The following is a 24,481-nucleotide window of genomic DNA, read 5'->3' as shown; positions in this document are numbered from 1 at the left end:
TAAAATCATTCCAGGTTGTTTGTTTTATTTCTACACTGAGACTCTTGCTTTTTTGTTGTTGTCGTTAATATTCTTGAATTTTGAGGGTTGTATTTTTTTGATTGGGCAAAGAAAATTAAGTATTTTCTACCATATCCTATATATCTTCTGTCTTTCTAACTGCTCTCCCGCCTGCTTGGAGTCTATTCTGCATTTCTTCTTGAAGTTCCATCAACTTTTTCTTTTCTTTTGTACTGGTTTCTCCAAATTTGCGTCATGATTTCTCATGTAGTCTTTTGTTTTTTTCTGGAGTTTCTGATTGCCTTCTATTTAAACCCCTATGTCTTTATCATAGCTTCAGATATTTCCAGGCTGTCATGGAGGAGTCATGAGTCATGCCATTAGCTGTTAGTCATCATCATTATTATTCAAGAGAAGGTATGTTATTAAAATATTATCCACTAGTACTTTCTTATTCTTACTAGGCAGTTTTATTTGCTCTTTTCTTTTCTCCAGTGAGTATTCATAGACACTTTCAGGTTATTTTATAATTCTCATTTTTATTTTTTTTTGGCTGTGCCACGTGGCATGTGGGATCTTAGTTCCCTGACTAGAGATTGAACCTGTGCCCCTTGCAGTGGAAGCATGGTGTCTTAACCACTGGACCACCAGGGAAGTCCCATATAATTGTCATATTTTTAATGACCACTTATATTCCATTGGGTAGATGTACTGTTTTAAAATTTAGCCATTTACATATTTTTGGACATGGATTATTGACAATTACCTGCTTTTCTAAATAACACTGTTATGAACATTTTAACGCATAAGGTCTTTTTCATTAGTTTGTCTTATGAGTGCTTAGTAGGGAAAGATAACTGGGGAACCTGTGTCATCATCTTTGAGGACATATTCCAGTGACTATGCTCGTGTTGGGTTCTAACAGAGTTCACCTGGCATTTATGAAGAAACTTTTTTCTTTTTTGGGAAAAAGAGCAGTAGGAAGCAGGAGAGAAGTACCACCTCTGAATCAGCACGTTGAGTCTTCTTGGCAGCTTTAGGAAGATTTAGTGTGATTTATTGCAAACCTGATACTGCTTAGAAATCCACTGAGTATCGTATCAGCCTCTTTAGGTAAGTCCTCTGGGGTCAGCTGTGGCTCTGTGACTTGTGCCCATGATGCTGTTATCACCCAAAAACTTCATGTGATAATTTTCTTGGCCAAGTATTATTCAGCCTGATCCCCTGCAACTGGATTATCTCCCTTATTCACTGGAATTGTCTCTCAGTGACTGTTGGAAAAATAAGAATCCATTTCCAAAATCAGAGGTACTCCCATTAAGAATATTCTACAAGATCTACAGCTGCTTCTTCACAAAGTTTATAAGGAAGGGATTTGAAGAATGGCAGGATTATTAGAATAAAGGAACCACTGTGAAGAAATCCACAGTCACGGGAAGCCTAAATTTTGATGTATTGATGAGACTGTCTTATTGTTTTATTCTCACCCTATAGCATGCATTACTCTAAAACTTCATCAGTTTGGCAGCATTTACTCTATGGTATTTACAAAGTCTGTGTGACATAATTATATGAACATGCGACCCTTGTTTTTGAAAAGCTTTACAATTCATTGACAACACTGATCACATGCTAAAGGACATATACCCAGTTACACTATGGAAAAATTCTGGGCTTAATGAGTTACAGTCTAATTATTTTGGATAGTGGGTGATAATATTATATTGAAGGTGATGATGAGACACACAGATCCAGAATATCACAGCTTGGAGAGGATCTGCTCCAACAGTCCCATTTTAATATGAGAGAAAGGGGACCCAGAGGGGAGAAGGACTCACTCAAGGTCATATAAATGGTTAGTAGCAGAACCAAGTTTAGACTCCATACCCCCTCACTTCTAGTCTGTTGGTCTTTTCTTATACCATCTCTTGTAATTTAAAACAGCTGCAATTTTATTTCTAGGTGTGTAAACTGTAGTTCATGGGGTTGAAAATTAGAGAAATATTCCATCATCTACAGAGATGCAGAATATTTAACAATGGAGAGAATACATCTGCCTGGAATGGAGTCAGCAAGAATTTAAGCTCTGAGACACAAGGAATCGTTTCTGAGATGAGGGAACGTGGTGGTCAAGCCAGGGTTGTATCTTAGGATATAACTGGAGCCATGCTGTTGTTAACTGATCTTTGGGGAACCTGGGGGGTTTGTTCTTGGCTAAGACACTTCCATTCTCTAGAACACAGATTCCACGTCTGTAAAGTAAGAGAGTTGCACTTTATGGGCTGGGCTTTGTAGACATTTTTAGCTCTGAGCTCTGTGAGCCCATGATTCTGTGTTATGACCTATGTTCAAGATGACTTGGGGGAAAAAAAGAGATCTTGCTGAATCACTACCAGCATCACCTGCTTTGGTCTGGCTGGGAAGTAGGTCAGAGCTTGGCAGACATGAAAATGTGGTCGTTTGCAGCTGTGAGCTCAGCCTGGGCTTCTCTCGTAGACACTGGCCACAGGAAGGATCTGATGCGCAGAGGTGGAGAAGGGCGTATTTGTGGCCCTAGGGCTGCAGGAGATGGGGGTGACTGATAGGAGGAGACATTTAGGGGTGGGCGGGGGTTGAAGGAAGCACAGCTGGTGACTGGTAGAGAAAGGGAACTGACATTTATTGACTGCTTATCTTGTGTGGAGCACCGGCAAATATTTTTTTTTTTACACCCCTCCCCAGCATGCTGGGGAGTAGGTGTCATCATTTGGCTTTTAAGGATGACGAGATTGAGGCTTGGAGAGGTTTAGTTGTCCACTGTTAGGCTGCTGGTAAGGGAGGGTGGAGGGAGTCAATATTGGGTCTGACTCCAAATCCTCTTTTCTTTTCACAGTCAAGTGCACCCTGCTCTGTTCTAGGTGCTGGGATATAGTGATGAAGGAGACAGACAAAGTCCATGGCCTTGGATTGCTGGCAGCCTAGCGAGTGAGACAGACAACAGACAAGTAAACAGATCCATGCTTTCAGAAAGTGAAAAGTGCTACACAGGAGAATACAGAAGCTTTAGGACCCAGCGAGCGACAGAGTTGTATGTTGTGTTTTCAAATCCTAGTCCATAAACTTGTGCCTTAAGGAGATGTGCTTACCCAAGGGAACCCGACAGCTCTGGATTGAGGTTCTTGAGGTTAGAATTCGGTCGTGGCCGATGTGACTCAGCTGTGTTACATGGCGAAGTCACCTCCCATCACTAACATTGGAGAAAGTAATCCCTGTTCTTCCTACTTCACTGGATGATGAGGGAGGAGGAAGTGAATCAATTTGATGTAAAAGGTGTTTAAAACCCTAATACGTTATAAAAATATCAGGAGCTGCTTTTAACAGCTTTGGTTAACTTTTAAAGGGTAACTTCTTATGTTTATTCACTGCCCTTTGTGTACTTTGAGGAATGGTGTGCCCTTTGGTCATCTCTGTATTCCTAGAAGGAGGTTAAGAATGAGGATGCCCGTGCAGTCTCAGGAGAGTCTGGATTGGATTTGTCAGAACTGGGGGCCATTGGAGGCATGGAGCAGAGAGCTGGCCTCTCTGTTGTGTCGTTGGGGGGTAAGGATGGACTGGAGGGCCAGCAGCTGGGGTCAGGGGGGTGGACTGGGCAGCTGGGGGAGGCGGGAGTCAAACTGTGCCTGACTCCAAAGCTGCACACAGCAGGGCCGTTGGGCAGCAAGTACTTACTGAAAGCCTACTATGTGCCAAGTCCTGGCTGAGGAGGGAGAACCATCGGAGAGACATTGTGAATCACTTGGGCATTTGCTACAAGTTTGCCCTGTGGGGCGTGTTCTGGATGCTGAGGAATCAAGTGCTTCTGATTCTCAAGGAGCATCCTAGCCAGTAATTAATACCTGTCCTGCTCCAAAAAGTATGTAAATCAATGTTTAGTTTAGAGGTGAGTTGTCCCTACAGACAGAGGTGATATTTATATGTGTATAATCCCCTGTGCTGAAGGGGCACAAGCTCTGCCACAGGGAATCTTTTTGTTGCTGGATTGCGGGGAGGTTTGAGGGGTCCTAAGGGAGGGATTGGGAAAACTGAGGTGGTGTGAGGACATTTGGGGGCCTCGAAACAGAAGCTGGGCAAGGACATATTTAAATATTTTAGCAACCTGTATCGCCACATCTCTGTGTGCTGTGAATATCAGCTTTTTTTATTTTATTTTATTTTATTTTATTTTATTTTTGCGGTATGCGGGCCTCTCACTGTTGTGGCCTCTCCCGTTGCGGAGCACAGGCTCCGGACGTGCAGGCTCATTGGCCATGGCTCACGGGCCCAGCCGCTCTGCGGCATGTGGGATCCTCCCGGACCGGGGCACGAACCCATGTCCCCTGCATCGGCAGGCGGACTCTCAACCACTGCGCCACCAGGGAAGCCCAATCTGAATATCAGCTTTGCACGTGGTTATTCAGTTATCTTTTAGTGTCATCATTGTAATAATTGATGTGCATACGACGCACAGAGGAAGGATGATTAGAATGGCTCCCTGGGGTCAGTGAGGCTTGAGTTGGGTTTTATAATATGAATAGGAGTTTGGTAAAAAACTTTCTAGGAAAAAAGGGAGGAGCTGGATAAGAGCACCAGTGTATGTAAGCGCAGAGGACATGACTGAATGGTTGAAGGGCTTAAGGGATTTTATGCCCAGGTCACTGTGAGCATAGCAGTGCCATTGAAAGAGCAGGGAAGAAAGGAGGAAGAGTGCCACGTCTATTTTATCCTTCCCACGAGGGAAAGGAAAAGATCCAGGGGCAGGGGGTGTGTCAGGCAATTTTTATTTTTATTTAAGATGCAGTGGTTCCTCCTTATCCGCAGGGGATATGTTCCAAGACCCCCGGTGAATGCCTGAAACAGTGGATAGTGCTGAGCCCTTTATATACTACGTTTTTTCCTACACATACATACATATCTATGATAAAGTTTAGTTTATAAATTAGGCCAATGAAAGATTAACAATAACAATAATAAAGTAGAACAGTTATAACAATATGCTGTAATAAAAGTTATGTGAATGTGGTCTCTCTCTCAAAATATCTTGTATAAATTTAATGCCTTTTCCATCTTAACTAAGTACGTATCGTGTACTGTAGCCCTAACTTTTGCAGTGTGAGGTGCGACAGCAAAACTAGTATGGATTTCATTTTCCTTCTTCACAATTTCATGGATTCGTTCTTCCCGTATGTAGACCTTAGCAACCTCAGCATACGATTTTTTTTTTTTTTTCCTTATTAAGTGGAGAACTTTTCACCTTTTATTGCCAGCATCACTACACTTGCGCTTTGGGCCTTTGTGACATGAAAGAAGGATGATTTGAACACAAACGCTGATACCGAGCTGGTAGATTCGATAACCAAGCCGGCTACTAAGTGACTAAGAGGCGCGGGATATGCTGGACGAAGGGATAATTCACTCTGGGGGCGACCGAGCAAGATGGCTTGAGATTTCAGGAATGGCCCTCAATTTAAAACCTATGAATTGTTCATTTCTGGAATTTTCCATGTAATATTTTTGGACCGCACTGACCTCGGGTAACTGAAACTGCAGATAAGGCGGGGAGGACTGTAATAGCTGCCCTGGGCCAGGTGTTACGCTGTTTGCAAGCATTGTCTCTAATCTCCTAGTAACCCTGGGAGGTAGGGATTTTTATCCTTCCCCACTTCACGGGTTAAGAAGTCAAAACTCTGCATGTAACTGTCACAGTGTCATGCAGTGGCAGGAACAGGATCTGAACTTGGATTTGTCTGACTGCAGAGCCTGAACGGTCCCCCCCTGCACTGTGTCACCACTGTGTCCCATGAACTCGTAGTGACGTCTGCGAGGAATGGGTGCTTCTCTTGTAACTTGGAACAAAACTGGGGGCAGCAGTGTTCTCATCTGCAGAATGGGGATCGGAGTCCCTACTCCAAACATGGGCAGTGCTCGGGGAAGAGAGAGCCTTGGTCGTGCCTCCCAGTCCCCTCAGCCTGACATCACGGGGGTGATGCTTCAGTCTGCCTCTCCTGCCGTCCCTGAAACTTGGACTTGACTTCACCTCTCCTGAGACCACCTCCTGATGCTGACAGGGAGTATCCTGATCTCACGGACACTGTGTATTTCTGGTCTTGTGAAAGGGCTTTCTCAGAGCAAATCAGTTACTTGGTTCCTCATTAAGATTTGGCCTCTCTTGTCACTTGACTTTAGGGAGAGAATGTGCTGGTTGTGCACCCTTCATATTTCTTACTGTCCATTAATGTTTGTGTTCTCTCCCCCAACAATAAAAACAAGGAGGACAAACAAAACCAACTGAGAGGCAGTGTAGCGTGGAGGGGAAGAACACAGGCGTTGAGCCAGATGGCCTAGATTCAGTTCCCAGCCCCACCACTATCTACCTCTGTGTCTACCCGTGCCTCAGTTTTCTTATCTGTAAAATGGGAATAATGATAATGGTATGTACTTCATAGGGCTTGTTGGGAAGGTTATGTGAGTTAATATCGGTAACAGGCTTAGAAAATTACCTGGCACATAACAAGTGTTTGTTAATCAACAACAGCAATATTTTATAAATGGACCCTGCCTTCCATGGCTAGGATGTATTAGTGTGTTCTGGTTTTTCTTTAAAACCTGGCAGATGAGGGCACAAGTCTGACTTCTGCTGTGTGGTCAGCATAGAAAGGTGATGCGTTCACGTGTCGGGTGGTTCACGTGTTGGGCGGTCGGGTGCAGACTGGTTGTGATGGCTGGTTTGCCAGAAGAACTTTACTGGCTGTGGAAAATGTGTGGCTGAGAAATACCAAGTGGAACAAAGGTCTGTCTTTTGCTAGTAGAACAGAGGTTGGATTAAGTGGCATTTACAGCTAAGTTTATGTATTTTAAGATTTTTCCTGGTATTATACTCTGCAAGCTGTGTGTCAATAGTTTTATCTGGCTGGGTTAATTAGTGGGTAATTTTAATTTGGCTTTTAAACAAATCAGGGGTCACATAAAGGGAGACAACAAAAGATTTGGATTCTGATCAACAGGGTTTAAGGCTTCTCGGTGCCTCTCACATAATGTAACCCCAGGCGTAACCCACTCCCTCTACCCCTCTTACCCTCTTCCTCCCCCTATAACTAGGGACCTGCTTGTTCTCTCTTCTTCTTCTTGTTTCTTCCCCGCTAAAATCAGGTGCTGGATGGTCAGATGAGCTCCTTCATTCTGGGGTCTGTGAGTGGCCCTCATTCTTGGTCAGTTAGCTGCAGAGTTTTGAAGGAATTTTTTAAAAAAAATCTCATTTGTGGATGGTGACCCCGGTCAGCAGAAGAAACAAACTGATCATCTTAATTTGTTTCTCTCCATTTGGCAACTGTACCCCTAAGAAGTCTTCATTTCAGCTTCACACCTTTTCTAATCTCCCCCGGTATTTGTGTCTCACGCTCAAAAAGCCGAATGAGGGCTTCCCTGGTTGTGCAGTGGTTGAGAGTCTGCCTGCCGATGCAGGGGACATGGGTTCGTGCCCCGGTCCGGGAAGATCCCACATGCCGTGGAGCAGCTGGGCCCGTGAGCCATGGCCGCTGAGCCTGCGTGTCCGGAGCCTGTGCTCCTCAATGGGAGAGGCTACAGCAGTGAGAGGCCCGCGTACCGCAAAAAAAAAAAAAAGCCGAATGAAAGCAAATAGTTATTACCATTCCGCTCTTGGGAGTTGAATGGGGTGGAGAAGATTTTCACTGTTAAACTGTTAGTGGTCAGTCCAATACAGGACATTTTCCGTGTCCCATCTGTTGAAAGGCCATGGAGCCCTCAACTGTACCATCTCTCAGGCTTACTCACATGCTGGACCCTCACTTTCAAGTCTCTACTTAAGGCTGGTGACCACATCTTCTGTGGTTTTTGCAAGGAGACAGGAAGAATAGTGGTATTGGAAATTAAAATACTAATATTAATGTAGCCACGCAGAGTTTTATTTGTTTTGTATGTGTGCATGTAGGCACGATTGGAGTTTATAATATGATGAGCTCATATGGTTTATATTTATAATAAGGGGAAACTTCTTGGTGATACCTTGCTTCTGTGTAATACTTTAGTGTTTTCACTATTTTGAGTTTTCAATGAGTCTATGAGATATGCAGAGTTAGGCTTATATTTTTATGGTAGGGAAAACAGAAGCCCAAAGAGGTAAAGTGACCTGCTTGAGATCTATGTCAGTGGTAGATCTTCTGATCAGTGTTTGACAGAGTTGTTTTGCTCTAAGAAAATTAGAGACTGACACTGTTTTTGAATTTTGAAGGAAGAGAGGAAGTTTACAAGGAATAGAAGTTATGCTGTTTATATTAATATCAAGCTATACCAAGGCTCCAGTCATAATATGACCCAAGACTGGAATTTTAAAGTGTAGTTGATAAAGGCAAAGAACCACAGAGACTTCAGTAATTTTCTCAGTGGTATGACAGTTCATCCATCCATCCTTCCATCCATTACCTGTCCATTCATTTCATCATATTAAAAAAAATGCAATGTGTCAGCTTCCATGCTGAGTCCTGACTTGTCAAAGTAAAATCAGAATGACATGTGACTGTTGAGGATTTAAAATGTGGCCCAGTTCAAATTGAGATGTGCTGTAAGTGTAAAATAGCAGATTTCAAAGGCTTAGTATAAAAAAAAAAGGTAAAATATCTTATTAATAAGTTTTATGTTTATTACCTATGCAATGAGTATGGGTATATTGGGTTAAGTAAAATATATTATTAAAATTAATTTTTCCGTTTCTTCTTAGCTTTTTGAAAAGGTGGCTGCTAGAAAATAACAAATTGCAAGTGATACTTGCATTATCCGTCTACTGGGCAGCACTGTTCTCCAAGTTTACTGGCTAGTAGGGGAAGTAAGATGTATACTCATTTTACCTTCTCCAACAACATGCCGTCCCTCTTCTTTGCTTCTCTGTCTTTACACTTCTCTCTCCTTCCTCACCTTCTTTTGGCCTCTTAGCCCATTTCAGTCTGACAGAAGCAGCTCTCACGCAGGTCTATGGGGCCAAGTTCATTTCTTGTTAGCACTGCTCTGATCTGGCCTCTGTGGTATGGTCACTCTTGACCGTTCTTGCTTCTTTCATTTTTTCCCTGCATCTGTCCTCAAGTTTCCTTTGCTGGCCCTTGTCCCTGCTCACATGCAAAGCTTTGTCTTTAGCCTCCTTCTGTGTCTCTGTGCTCATGACTCCTAGGGGGTTATATTGGGTTTGGAACTCCTGAGCCCCAGAGCCATATATGTAAGTGCCTTTTGGATGCTCCGATTGGAAATCTTTTTTTTTTTTTTTTTTTTGCAGTACGTGGGCCTGTCACTGTTGTGGCCTCTCCCGTTGCGGAGCACAGGCTCTGGACGCGCAGGCTCAGCGGCCATGGCTCATGGGCCCAGCTGCTCCGCGGCATGTGGGATCTTCCCGGACCAGGGCACAAACCCATGTCCCCTGCATCGGCAGGCGGACTCTCAACCACTGCGCCACCAGGAAAGCCCTGGAAATCTTAGTGTTATCTTTTTCTCTTAGCATTGTCACCTTAGTGAATGATAGTAACGTCTGTCTATTTAGTCACCCAAGCCTGGAAACTGGGACTCCTTCTGGATGCTTCCTCCCTTTACCTCGCCTTTCTATCTATTCATCCTCAGACCTTGTTGAGTCAACCATGGTAACTGCTGTTCCTCACCCACTGCATGTAACTACACCCGACCTACCCACTCCGCCTTTGCTGCCCCGCCTCAGTTCAGACCCTCAGCATCTCTCTTCTGCAGGGTTTCAGTAATGCTCAACTGGCCTTTGCTTTTTATTCTTTGTTTTTTATTCTCACCCCTCTCCATTCCATTCTCTGTTCTTCCAGAGTGATTTTCCAAAAAATGCAAATCCAGTCATGCCAAATCTCTGTTTTTAAAATCCCTCAATGATTTTTGGGTAAAATCCAAAACCCTTTGCATAAAACAGAAGACTGTTGGGAATTTAGCCCCTGCCTCCTTTCATCCTCATCTCACTAATCTCCAGGACAGATCCTGTGCTCCAGAATATACATGGGATTCTCTGTAGCCTCCACGACTTAACATACTGTTTCCTTGTCAAAACATCGCTTCTCTCCCACCTTATCAGGGTAGCTCACAGGTTCCTTTCAAGACTTTGCTCTGATATCAACTCTGCTTGGCATGTACCTCTGACCTCTGATAGCTCCACTTCCCCCATTTTTGGCTATTTATTGCAGTTGGTTGTCTTTCCTTGAAAGTAAGGGTTATTCCTTTCATTTCTGTATCCTCAAGTCCAAAATAGGTATGCAAGAGATATTTGTTGAACAAATAAATGCCAAAAAAAAAGGGTAGAGTAAGGCATTGTGGAAATTGTGATGAAAATTCTAGCTCGGTAGGGATGGGAGCAGGGAAGGCCCCAGGAGAGGTGACATTTGAGCTCCACCTTCAAGTCTAGTGGCACTGGGTTGGGAGGATGCAGAGGAGACCCTGGTGGTCATCATCAGTGTGCTGTGTTCTACAGCACACAGGAATATAGACTGGGCCCTTCCCCTGGTCAGTACCATCATCACCAGAGTAAAATAAGGAGGATAATCTCAGGAGTCCGTCCACCTGGGCTAGTGTCTGTCTTTGGTCCTGAGCCGGGTTGTATAACTGAGCACAGCCTCCTTCCCCCAGGGCACAGCTGGCATGGCAGGTAGGCACCCCATCCTTGCTCCTGAGCTGCCCTGGAGGAAAGGAATGCAGGACGGTTGCTTGATTTTTTATCTTTACTTCTCCTTTGGAGCTGCCTTTCTGGAGAGCAGAGAGGTGACCTTAGCAGCCAGAGCCGGAAAGAGCAAAATGAGTCATCTCAGGCCCTAATGAGGTGCATGAGAGACCCTTCCTGAGAGTGAGGGTCAGGTGAGGTCGAGCTGTGCCTGGGGTGAGTTTTGCCTCGGGGCTCCAGGTAGCACTGGAGCACAGCTGAGCTAATTTTATCCACAGGAGCTGACTGTGCTGAAGGGCAGGGCTTATGACATTGGCCTTATCATCCTGTGATGCCCAGAGAGCTCCCAAGGTACAGCCCCGTTATGTCTGGGCTGGTTTTGCTCCTTTTGTTTAATACCTTTTTCCATTAGGTGTTCATATTTGCAAGCAGGATGCTTGCTAATATGAGGTGCAGAGCGCGTCGGATTTGGTGGGAGGCCATGGAGCTGGATTTGGATCCTGCCTCCACGCCTTGCTTACCAGCCGTCTTGACCTTGGGAGAGTTATAGAATCTGAGTCTCAGTTTCCTCATTTGTATCAATAAAACAGGACTTAGACCTGTGTCCTAAGATTGCTGCTGGGTTATACACTAGGTGACACGTAGTAAGCAGTCATTGTGTGCCAGTTGCTCTTGTAGCTGCTTTATTCATAGTGATCCACCTAATCCTCTAAACAAACCTGCGAGGAAGGTACTATTGCTATCCCTATGTTACAAATAAGGAAACAAGGACAGGAACAGACATTTCTGGAGGCCTTTTCTGTGGGGCTGCACAGAGCAGATGGGCTAGGTGTGCAGCCGGTGTGCCTTTGAGGTACTGAAGGATTCAGTGGCAGTTCTGGAAAACAAAGAGGTCAAGCCAAAGAATTCTCAGGAAAGAGTCAGTAATTATGCTATAAGCGTGCTTCATTTGATAAGAATTAGAGTTTCTGTTGATCATCAACTAGTTTATGACACCTGCTACTCATGTCCCTTAGGTCTGTTTGGCTCGTTACAGTAAAGTGACATATTTTTCTCCCCCTCACACAGGCAACGGAGAAGGTCTAGGTATAGATAGACAGAGGTCTCGATCAGATCGGAAATAGATGAATGGATGAGCAGTTAATTGATCATTTTTCCCCCCTTCCTGCGTGTGTTTCAGGCTTAAGTGCAAGAAAGACATCCACATAATTTAAATGGAAAGGGAGATTAATTCGGGGAAAGAGATGCTAACAAAATTGTTGGAAAGGCTGGAGCAGTGGGAGCCAGGAGGCTACATCTATAGCAATTGAGTTTAAGAATTTATTCCACAGCTGCAATCCGGGGAGAAGGGAGATGGGATTAGGAAGCCCCTACAGAGACCTCTGACATTTTTCTCAATGTCCTCATGGTTGGCGGCGGGACATTGGATTAGCAAACGGAACAGCATTTTGACGTATGCTTACAAGGTGTAGCTTGCCAGAAGAAGAAGCAGCAGGAGGCCTCAGCCTCACTTCCACCTTCTAAGTCTCACACAAGTACATCTTATTCCTGGAATCTAGTTTATTAGCTTCAGGGGAGTGTGGGAAATGTAGTTTTTAGCAATCGCTTCTGTGGCACAGGAAGGCACTTCAGAGGGTGTAAGGGAACTTGGAGCCAATTGAGAGAATGTATCAGCCACTGACAGTCATTTGAAAATGCCCAGAGCTATTCTCCCCAAATACTTGATGTGTATAATTAATTATAATACTGTAATATAGCTGCTAGAGTGTTCTACGTCATATTTGTTTATTTAGATAAAATGTATAACATTACTGTACTTAATATACCGAAAAGCAGGCCATTTGCTCAGTCACAGCCCTGCAATAAGTTCTCCTTAGTATTGACGGCACTGGTTGATTTGTGATTTTCCAGCTCGGTTTAATCTCCTCTTGAGAGTCATGCCCTGGACAGTTGTCTTGTTTATGTAATTTGTTCATAAATGTTTATTAAACACTTACTATGAGCCTGGTGCTGTGCTAGTTTGGGCACCAGGGGCAGAGATAAGTCATGGACTCTCCCACTGGGAGCCCTCCCTGGAAAGGGAGTATGTCAAGTATATAGTGAGAATAGTACGAGGAAGGTCACTGTCCACGTCCTTGGTAGCAGGCTGAGCAAATCCAGAGAAGAGAGACTATTCTGGCTGGACTGAGAAGCAAGGGAGGTTTCATGCAGGGTGACAGTGGTCCGGTGACTGTCTGTTGGGGGGCAGTAACATCCCTTTAAGGGGCATTTGCGAATGTGGTGGAGTGTTTTTTGTTATCTCAGTGTTGGAGGCCAGACCACTGTTGTCATTCAGTGGTCAGGGCCAGAGATGCTCGGTACCCTGTAATGCATGAGACACTGCTGAAATAACTGCCTTTCTTCGAGCGATCTTGTTCCAGTTGAGAACTACCAGTAGGTCTTGTAGGATTATCTATAAACTGATCTTGGCATGGGGAAGGGTAATAGGTCAAGCAAAAGCACCAAGAGCTAAGAGTTCAGTCTGAATAAAGCAAAGAATGCGTGCTGAGTGGGAGTGGGAGGGAGTTCATGGTGGAAATAGAAGATTGAGTCCAAGTTATTGATAAACTTGAGATATTAGATAAAGCGCTTGGACTGTTCTGTGGCCACTGAGAAGCCACTGAAGATATTGGTGCAGGGTTCTTGAGAGCAGAAACCTAGCCTCATCCTATCGCTGTGCATTAAGGAGACATCAGTGATGCTTTTTGAATGAATGAATGCCCCCAGACAAGTTGTTTACAGGAGTTGGACCAGTTGCTATTTGAGTTTTGCCAGATCTAGGATGGTCCTGGGAGAGCCTGGCAGTCAGCATTTGGACTTTAGGAGAAAGCACAGAGAGGGCACGGCAGCTTGCTCACATCCGGATGGGAGTGTTCCGGTCAGGCAGCAGTTGTAGTTGCTCGTGCTAAAGAGAGGAGATGTGCTAATGTCTTCAGAATCTTGAAGGAAAGAGGGATTTTTCCATTGCCCTCCCTCTTGGAGCCCATAGGCCATGGGGCATGTAAGATGCATACTGTGCTGTCCACATTAATGCTTGTGCATCTTGAGCTTATTATAAATTGCCAGTCAAACCAGCAATATGCTGACAAGGTTCATGCACTGTGACCATGACTGCAGTTGTTCTTGGGGAGCAGCTTGCTGGTCTGTATGGTGATCCTGCTACACTGCATTCCCTGTGCTGTGTCCTGTAGAGTCCTGGTGGCTTTTTGACACTCGGGTCAGTCACTCTTCCTTCTTTCGGGTTGGGTGTGGGAGTTTGGGATGGAAAGCTTGGGATGGAACTGACCAAACACATACACAAGATGTTACCTTGGTAATTCCCTTCTAAGGTTTTATTTCAGAAATCTTTCAAGGGGAGAGGGAAAGGGGTATGTAGATGTGTGGGAGGACCTCAGAGCCCTTATTTTATGGCTTAGAGAAGGAAAGTGATGTGCCCAGGGCCATGCAGTGAGCTGGCCAGGAGGACGGCACCTTTTATAGCAGGGTTTCAGTTGCACTCAGCTCTTGGGGGAGAGTGTAGTGTGAAAGGGCTCTGGAGCCAAAGCCCTGTGCTTGGCTACCGGTTCAGCTCCTGACTATATTCTGGACCCTCAGCTTCCTCATTTATAAAGTGGGTGTCATGGTCATATCTTACATTAAGCGTTTAAAAAGGTGCGGCATGTGAAAAGCTTTGTTGACAACAAAGAAATACACAAATATTTCTTCTTCCCGTGATGTGGATGTCTATGGACCAGTAGTTGGTGGGACCATCTTTAGAGAAAGGATGGGGCAGTGAAGACACTGTTGACTACATCCTGATCACAAAACACTCCCAAGGGTTCCTCTTCCCCACTGCACAGTAAAGAGATCTGGCACTCAGATTTGGAGGCACAGTCCTGGGGGAAGCATGGCCAAACCTTGGAGTTGGGAGGAATTGGGGGTATACTCTTGCCTGGTACCCTTAGTGACAATATAATGGGAAGTGTGACTGGAAAGATGGGTTGAGGCCCATCCTGGAGGCCATGAGTGCTGGCCTGAAGGAAGTTGGACATTATTTTTTTGTGCAGTACAGAGCACTGGTGAGGGGTCACCTGCGAAAGTTGGGATGAAATTGGGGGTTAACCTGGCAGCACCTTCAGGATGTTCAGGGAACCTGGGGCAAAACTCAGGTGAGAGACAGGGAATCTTGTAGTTGGAGCAGGGGCCTCAAGATGAGGTGATTCCCAAGTTTTGGGTACATTCTAAGTTATTTTTTTCAGTGGTTCACCTTTTTTTTTTTTTTTTTTTGCGGTACACGGGCCTCTCACTGTTGTGGCCTCTCCCGTTGTGGAGCACAGGCTCCTGACGCGCAGGCTCAGTGGCCATGGCTCACGGGCCCAGCCGCTCCACGGCATGTGGGATCCTCCTGGACCAGGGCACGAACCCGTGTCCCCTGCATCGGCAGGCGGACTCTCAACCACTGCGCCACCAGGGAAGCCCCAGTGGTTCAACTTTTTACTTGAGATTATAATAAAAATGATAATAGTTTTATAGCCAGATCCTGGGATACCAAGTCTCACACTTTCTCCTGTGCCAGTGCCCTGGTTTTCTCAAACTCACCTTCTCCACCCTGGACTGTCTTGATTGACATCCTTGGAAGCCTGAGATGGCCATGAGTTTCAAAGATTCCAGAGACAAGATGTAATATTTTCAAAGATGATCTGTAGGGAATTTGGGACATGAAATGTATTCTTCCCTTTAGCTCTTTATTGCCATCATATTGTTTGTTTAGGTTGAAATGTCCATGAGAGCAAGGAAGGAAAAAATTGGATCTCTGTCACTTGTTGAGCATCTTCTTTGCCCTGGATGCAGTGCTACCTGCTTTTTCATCTGTGGACATAGATGGATTTATAGATGGAGTGATCATAATTTATTGTTGCATTCTGCTAAGCAACTTATGTGTGAACTTAGTTAATTCTCATAAACGCCTTATTAGGTGGATAACAATATTATTTCCCATTTACAGATGAGAAAACTGAGGCTTAGCAAGATTTAAATAACTTGCTTCTGAGAACACAGGTCTTTAAATAGATTATCATCCAAGTTTTCTACTTTGAGACCTCTTTCTTCCCTGCTACACCATATATTGCCTGTCTCACTGGTAAAAATGCAGAGCTGCTTAAAAGAACGTACATCTCAGACCTTGGAAGTTACTAGAATCAGAGCTGGAAGGTACTATGAAGCTCTCAGAGGCTGCTGGTTTTCAAGCTGTGCTCCCCTGAGCCTGGGAGACTCCGAGAGGGGCCTTGGGGTTGGGCTGCGAGGTAGGGAGGCGACAAATGGTCAGAAGAGTAGGAGGGAAGGGGGCTCTGGAGCCCAGTCTTAGCAGCTCTGCTTTTATGTTCGTTACAAGCTAAGCATCCACAAAGCATTTTGCGTAATGGAAAAGCTCTACTGCTAGGGAAAAAAAGTTTGAAAACCACTGTGCTGGCCCAGTCTGTCTTTGTACTAAGGCTGAAAGGCAAAGTGGCATAGCACAAGTCACAGCTGTGAGGGTCCTGGAGCTTTTTCCTTTTGTCAAGGAAATATGTGTCCTGTCCACCTCCTTCTGATGGGCCTTTGGAGCACCTGGCTGTAGGTTCAGAGTCATGCATCCCCTGAGTAGCTGCAGAGCCTTCAGGCTGCTCCAGGCACATGATTCTTGACCTGTATCATTCAACTTGGCTATGTCTCCCCTTTGGATCTTGGGACCCTCGCTGAGATTAGTTCCATTTCTATGTAGAAGAGAGTGGAAATTACAGCCAGTATTGTGTTACTTCCACGGCCCAACCTTCAAAGATGTTGTCTAACTGATTAACATGTAATTATTGATTGTCCACTGTGTGTACAGTGCTGAGACACAGACAAGGTTCCTGACTCCAAGGGCTTTGTGGGGAAACAGAATCAAATAAGGAATTTTGTCAACTATTTTTGGAGATCATTATGTTTGTTATATAGGATTATTATGTGTGATAGGATGATTTTATCTCATAGAAATGGGATAGGAAGAGTCTGGGCAGTAGGAAAGAAGAAGGTTAGAAATTGGAGAGTATGGTCTAGGATTGCAAGGGGTTGAGTTTGCACTGTGAGTTAGTTAATCCTGGCCTCTCCCACTTTCTTTCTCTAAGACTGGCACAGTTTGTCTTTAAGCCTTCATTTCCTGATCTGTATTATGGGAGCCAGCCTGCCTAGCTCACAGGGTTGTTGATGGGGTTAAATGGGGCAATGTATGCAGCCTGCTTTGTTCAGTGCTCAGCACAGATGAAATACTCCATAAATTATGGTTGTTATTGTGATTATTTAGCAGTGAGCAGCCAAAGAGATTATTTTTTAAAAGGTGATCAGTGGTGTGATCAAAGATTGCTTCTCAGAAAAAGACTGTTTTTAGAACTAGAATCCAGCCACCTTAGCCTCCAGCTATCATTTGGCTTCAGTTTACCTTGCTGAGCTACTCTTTGTCTCCACTCACCTGCCCACCTGTCCCACTAGTTCCCTACACATCCGCTAAGCTAGCTGTTCACTGGACATAGCTCCTTATCGCCTGGGCTCAAATCTTTCCTTTTGCCTGGAATGTCCTTTACTCCTTCACCTCCCCCTTTTCCTGTCCTACCCTCTTAATAGCTGACCGGGAAATCCATCTCTCCCATCAAGGGGGACCCTACTGAAGTCTCTTGTCCTGTATTATGGTCAGCCTTTCTATTCCATGCTTGTGAGCTCTTTGAGATGCAAAGTTGTTTGCATCTCAAAGCCCTTTGCTATAGCATCCCTGAGGATGCAGGTGCACACTCATACTAGGAATCACACATCTGTGCAACAAAATAATGTAGGGTCTTCCTTCACCGTTAAGCATAAGGAAGCAGATGATCAAATGCAAACTAGAAAACAGTCATCGTTGAGCTGTGTGTGCATCAGCCTTGAGAATGGATTTCTGGGGAAGATCCGGCCCTTCCATAAATGCCATGGATGACTTGGATCTTTGCAGAAACTGAAGAGAATCCTGATGACTGGTGTGTTGGGGGAGGCCTGAAGGAAGCCAGGCTCTCCCACCTGAGCTCTCAGATCTTCTTGGGTGCCTTCTGGCTCCTGGTGACCTGCTGCAGGACCTCTGGTATGTAAATGGGCTTCTCTGCAGCCTGGGCTGCCCGAATGCCAGGCTGAGCCTCTGAGCTGGGCCGGAGGTTTAATGGGTTGGAGGTTTCTTTTGGAATCTGCAGCTTGAAATATCCTGTACCCTTGATTAATTCATGCTCGGGAGCTTCCTTAGTGTTCTCTGGTAAATAGCTCCGTACCCTGCATTTCTTTCCCTACGGGCTTGTTGCAGAGAGACTGGAGCCTGTGTTTCTAACAAGTTCTCCAAGGAAAACATTGCAGGTCACGTTTTCAGAACTGAGACTCTCAGGGGGTCTTCCCAGCGCCCATCTCTATTACCTCCTTTTGGCCTGGCATTTGCTTGTAGCCAAAAGGGCGAGTTTGTCTTGAGCAGTCCTGGAGACGTTTGTGACGTGGGGCTGAAAATCTGACAGTTGCTGCTGAGTTTCAACTGCAGGAATGAATAGCATATAGACAGAACCCAGCAGAACGTCCAATCATTTCCCTTCAATTCCCAGAGCCTTAATGTGTCTTTGTCTTGAGAATGACCTTGCTGCTTTTTGTGTTTTTAATGGAATGCACAGTCATTGACAAGTAATCACAATAATCCCCTATACTTTTGTAACGTCTACCCATTTTCCAGAGGGCTTTCACTAGCCTTATCTCAGTTGATCCTCATAACCGCTCTGAGAGGTAGGGAGAGGGGCTGTTTTCATCTCTAATTTTCAGCTGCAGAAACTGAGGTTTAGAAAAGTCAAACAGTTGGCCAGAGGTCATTTATTTCGTATGCAGCAGAATTGGAACTGGAATCTTAAATAATCTAACACTTAAACCAGCATTCTTTTCACTACTTACCATCGGTGTGACCTTGGGAATATACTTAACCTTCCGGAGCCTCACTTTTCCTATCACTACAGTGGGTATAATCCTCCAGGGATAGTTGTCAGTAGGGATTAAATGAGACTGTCTGGTAAAGCACTTACTAAACTGTAAAGAATGCAATAATGTGAGGCATCATTATCACACGTACCTTGAATTCAAATAGTGCCACATCAGAACTGTGGCAGAAAAGAACATTTTTCCCCCCCATTTTGAAAGGACACTGAGGAGAATGGTGCCGGCAGTTGTCAGGGATCACGAGCTCCCAGCCTTGTGCTCAGCCAATTGGCCCTGCTGCCCTGCCTGCAGGCCACTTTGTGTTTCTGAGAGCGCTTATGTTGGCAAGGTGCTCTTTTCTTACAGAGCTCGCTCTTAACATTCCTTGAAACAGTCCTGTATCCTGGAGACAGTTTTAGGTTGGCCAGGCTGGAGAGCAGGAGTGGGGAGCTGGGGAGGGGATCTGCATTCCTGAGCTTCGTCCACAAAGGGTGGGAGGGTGGGAATGTGGTGTGGGTGACGGGGTCCAGGTGGATGAGGAACTGATCTCAAAGTCTGTTTTCTCTCTTTTCTCAGTGACTGGGATTTAATAGGGTACGTCTTGTGAACCCACAGGGCCAGCAGTACATATGCAGAATGGGTTACTAAGCACTAATGCTTATTGGAAAAATCCAAAAAGGATGGGCCTCAAGTTGGCAGGAGGCAGCCAGGGTGACCGAGGAATGAGATCTTGGAGAGCTTTGTTTTTGTAGCCACATTCACCTACAAAAGTTCCAAACCCATGAGACAGACATGGGTTGTTTGTATGGTTCAAAGAAGCAGAATAAGGAGGCAGAGGTTGAAGGCCCGGAAGCCATATTTATTTCCATATAAGGAAGAACTTTCTGTTGGAAAGATGGAATTTACAGCTGCGGGAGATAATGATCTCCACCTCACTGGAGACCTCAGGGATGCCATGGGGGGAGGGTTTGGTTCATAAATAGGAGAGACATTGGGCTCAGTGGCCTTGATGGTCTTTTCTTCCCCTGAGATCCCAGAGCCAGTGGTTGTCAGGGGTCACGAGGAAGAAAGACACACATACATTAAGGAATGAAGGGTTGCTTTGTGGATATGGAAACTGATCTCCAAATGCTACTAGCAGAATGGAGGGTAGCTTTAGACCTTTCATTCTGGTTTTCATTCCTGTCTCTGTAGTTCCCTCCTTGGTCCTTGGTTTACACAGTTCCCAGGTCATCCCTAGGTAGCTGTTTTCCATGGAATATCTCTTTCCTCTGCTGAAATGCTCCTGTTGGAATATTGGAAGGAACTCTGAGCTCCTGAAAGGATGACAGTCTTTCTACAGAAACACTAAGTCTGATGGCTGGTTTAGTGTCAGTTACAAATGAGGACCATCTCCTTACCCTCTTCAAGCCTACTTCTGGGACCTCTTGGGAGTACTGCAGTTGCAAGAATTCTGTGCTGAGTTCTGGTGCTGGCATGTGGTGGAAGGTTTTCTGATCCTGTTTCCTTACCTCATTTAGTAATCACTTATATTTGTGTTTACTTATGAAACATGCAATGAATAAGAAGTGTTGGCCATTTTTTCAGGTACTTGTGGCGTGCTTGCAAAAATAGAAAACAAGTGATCAAAATAAATGTCAGGACTGTTCGATAGGCTGGACAGAAGCTGCTTTTAGAGCACATAGTTGGACAATTTGGGGATATCTACCCAATCTGTAGATGAGAGAATATAAGCTACGAGAGGAGAACAGATTTGTCCAAAGTGGTAAGGAGTGACTGGTCTGGGCTTAGGGCTTGGGTCCCCTTGCTCCCTGACCAGTGATGTTTATTGCTTGAAGGTTGCCTTGGGATGAGAACAAGCACCCTCATGGTGAAGGCCCAAAAAGCAGCACGTGGGCGATGATTCTGAACAATGGCTCATCTGACCTACAGAAAGCCTTTACAGCCAGCAGTAGAATAAGATCATGCTGAGGAATAGAACCACTAGGAAGCCAAGATACGGATTCCTTCTCTGAGCAGACCCCGACTTCCCCACACTGCCATTTCATCTCTCTCCTTTTTTTCTCTAATTCAGTCTGGAGTCATTTCAGACCAGATTCATTCCTGATTGACTCCCCTGGTTCAATTTAGTCATTGGACACTTTTCAGGACCTTCGGATTAGAATTAATCTTACAAACTAAGGGAATGAATCTTACAAATTAAATTGGGCATGTCACTCTTCTGTTCCCCCCCACCCCCCCAGTTTTCTCTTGGAAGTCTAGTTTTATTCTGGGTCTTATTGCCTGGTGTCTGTCCTATGAAGAACTCATGCGAAACTAAGTTCCCAAGAGGACTCTAGGCCCAAGGGGGTCAGGGATTGGGGTCCAAGGGTTGTTTTCATACTCATCTGCCACTGAAAGAACTGTGGGCTGGATTCTTGGTGACCTCTTCAGGTGCATCCCCCTAAACACCCTCCCTCCCCATTAATTAATTGACTTCATAAATGTAGTTGCATTCTAGATGGCCCCATTCCTAAGATGAACTTAAAGCCTTTCAAACCAGTCACTTCGTTGTCTGGACAGGGGAGCCTTTTTCCTGTAACAGGAGAGCCTGTGGAACAGTTGAGACTCCACTTCTTTGGGGGTTAATCATTCACTCTAAGTAAGGAATTCTGTCCTTTAGTGGGGCATGTTCTTCAAGTGCCAGAGGAGAGAAGGGTGATTTTTCTGACATCCTCCAGCCTGCTTCTCCATATATGGAAATGTTTACCCACCACACTGATCTATTGGAAGGGAAGGAGGTGACTCAGGGTTTAGGAGAAGCAGGATTTGAATTCTTGTTTCCAGAAACAAAGTCGCCCCCTCCCCCCACCCCTCCCCCTCCTTTCCTTTGCCCCTTGTTCTGGGAGCCGAGGAGAGAAGGTTTCAGTGCTGTTCCCCTTGGACCTGGGGACCACCTCCTTGCAGTGGGACTCAGGGTGTGTGAGAGAGAGCGAGGGCCAGCGGAAGGCCAGCTGCCTGTGGGGCCTGACGGCGCGTGAGTATATCATTATTGCCAGACCCAGTGACATTTCTGCCTGCAGACCCACGGCTCAGAGTCCTGAGGGCTGGTTCGCTTGCATGGTGATGGGGCATGTGGCTGGGAGCACTAGCTGCTTTCATTTGGGGTGTGGACAGCTGCTTTCCCAGGGTAATACTTCTCGCAGTGGGATTTAGAGACGGGCTATGCCTGAGGAAAAATTCTATTTGTATATTAAAAATTAGAGAGGTATTCCTCCCACCTGAGGCCTAACTTAATTTGGGGAGAAAGATAATTTGGGAGTGTTGTTGTCTGTCTGATTGCTAGGACTAGAGTAACACCCCAGAAGGGGTGTTTGTGGGCACTTGGGGAGGGCTAGTTTTATCTTGAAAAGCAGAGTTATGGTTGGACTTAAGAGTACGCAAAAGGTTTCTGTATAGCATTTGCACGGCATCCACTCTGCAATAAATACATGGTGTGTGGACACTGCGTAGATCTGATGGACTGCCAGAGTTGGGATGATTTAATTGATCTGTTTCATTTTACAGCATGATGGTGGGCAGGGGAGGCCCAGGAGTGCAGCTCACCTGCCTCGCAGGTACATGGCTAGTTAGGTGGGATTAAAATCCAGATCTTTTTATTCTCGGGTCATTCCTCCTACTACGTGGAAGCTGCCCCTTCAGACAAAGGCAGAGAAGATGCCCATTTTGCAGATAAGGAAATTGGGACTCAGGATGCCAGAGTTGCCCACACTTATTGATCTAATTTGTGAGAAATTAAGAACTGGAACCAAGTTCTCCCAGGTCAGACCTCTTTCTATCATGTTACATGGACTCAAAGGTCTGAATTTGTTGGTTTTTTAATTTCACTTTTTTTTTTCTTCTTCTTTGGTTTCTACTTACCCTTTTCTTATTTGGGTCATGTGAATATTGTTTGAATGTGAGCCGCTACCTTCCGATCTGCTTTGCTGCCTGTTATCTTTTTCTTCCCTGAAAGAGGATGATAGCTTGTCCAAGAGGAGAAACTGAATAGTGGAGGCCTTTATTTCAGCTTTACCCTTGGAGGTGAAATTATGCCTTGAAAGAAACTGATCAGGGCTTTCCATCTAAGCCTCTCCCACTATTCTTAACGCTGCAAGAATTCTGGAGTATAATTCCCATTCATAGGCGAGCCCTGATTCTGAATAGATTTTAAACACACAGACACACAGACACACACACAGAGACTTCTTTAGCCTTCTTTGCTGTGACAACAGCATTCGACAGAGACCAAGAGGGCACCACCCTACTACAGTCCCCCGGATGTTACACGACCCCAGTGAGTTAACTCTTCGTAGTCAGATCAGTTTCTGATCAGCTTGGGGGCTCCTTTCTCTAGTGCAGGAAGGATGTTGGAGATGTGTTTTGGAGAAGTGCTTTGATGCCCATGGCGTTAGGTGACAGATCACAATAGAGGGGAGGAAGTGCTCTGACACCTGAGCTTGTGTGGTTGGTGAGGAAGGGAGGGGAAGCAGCTCTCTAAGCGGCTCTGAAGCACGGGGAGACAGGGACTTCCCTCCCGGGAACCTGCACGCACCCCATCTCCTCCTCCCCGCTGTGCCTGGGCCGTGATTGTAGGCTCTGTTCACCAGGTGGGAGGAGCCTACCTCGAAGCATGGAGGCTTGGGATGTTTTCCCGCTGTGATGCTGACCATGGGCACCAAGAGGTTACGGTTGGTAGTACCAATGGGAATGCTTTTACTGCCCATAAGGAGAACTGACATGCATTGACTGCTGCTCTCTGGGTACCAGGCACTGGGCTAAGCACTTGACCTACATTGATTCACTGCTACAGCTACCTGTGAGTAGGTACTATTTGGGGGGGTATTTACTTACTTATTTAAAAATTATTTGATTGAAGTATAGTTGTTTTACAACGTTGTGTTAATTTCTGCTGTACAGCAAAGTGATTCAGTTGGGACTATTGTTTTAATTGTATTTTTAATTTTGGTAGAATACACATAACGATTTTTATCATCTTAACCATTAAAAAAATATTTATTTATTTATTTTATTTTTGGCTGTGTTGGGTCTTTGTTGGTGCGTGTGGGCTTTTCTCTGGTTGTGGCGAGCAGGGGCTACTCTTCGTTGCGGTGCGCGGGCTTCTCACTGCGGTGGTTTCTCTTATTGCGGAGCACGGGCTCTAGGCACACAGGCTTCAGTAGTCGTGACACGCGGGTTCAGTAGTTGTGGCTCGCGGGCTCTAGAGCTCAGGCTCAGTAGCTGTGGTGCACGGGCTTAGTTGCTCCACAGCATGTGGGATCTTCCCGGACCAGGGCTCGAACCCGTGTCCCCTGCATTGGCAGGCGGATTCTTAACCACTGTGCCACCAGGGAAGCCCCATCATCTTAACCATTTTTAAGTGTATAGCTCAGTAGTGTTCAGTACAGTCATATATTGGACAACCAATCTCCAGAATGCTTTTCATCTTGCAAAACTGAAACTCTGTGCCCATTAAACTTTTACTCCTCATTTTCCCCTCCCCCAGCCCTGACAGCCATCATTCTGCCTTCTGTCTCTATGAATTTGACTTTTCTAGGTATCTTATAGAAGTGGAATCATACAGTATTTGTCCTTTTGTGACTGGCTTATTTCACTCAGCATGTCTTCAAGGTTGATCTGTGTTGTACCATTTGTCAGAATGTGCTTCCTTTTTATGGCTGAATAGTAATAAATTGTATATATGCCACCACATTTTATTTATCCATTTAGGTACTATTTTTTACCTCCATTTTATAGCGGAAGAACCTGAGGCTTTGAGGA

At 45.2% G+C, this 24,481-nt stretch overlaps 1 protein-coding gene across 7 annotated transcripts in view; it reads left to right on the top strand.

The window, feature by feature from the left end:
- The window catches only part of LPP (LIM domain containing preferred translocation partner in lipoma), a 709,708-nt gene that overhangs the window by 36,133 nt on the left and 649,094 nt on the right, over positions 1 to 24,481 (top strand). Inside the window, exon 2 of one of the 7 annotated variants that reach the window (XM_082624542.1) lies at positions 2,898 to 3,067. The exons of 3 other annotated variants lie outside the window; for them this stretch is intronic. The gene's annotated coding sequence lies outside the window, so the exon portion shown is untranslated. Of the gene's footprint in view, positions 1 to 2,872; positions 3,068 to 17,739; positions 17,826 to 21,606; positions 21,699 to 24,481 lie in introns of those variants that run through there. 3 more of the 7 variants (XM_082624541.1, XM_082624545.1, XM_082624544.1) reach the window with 3 other exon arrangements.

This window comes from Mesoplodon mirus, assembly GCF_964341445.2.
Source record: "Mesoplodon mirus genome assembly, chromosome: 6".
Taxonomy (NCBI): domain Eukaryota; kingdom Metazoa; phylum Chordata; class Mammalia; order Artiodactyla; family Ziphiidae; genus Mesoplodon; species Mesoplodon mirus.
The sequence above is the reverse complement of the archived record's forward strand: the minus strand, read 5'-3'. Positions and strand labels throughout refer to the sequence as shown.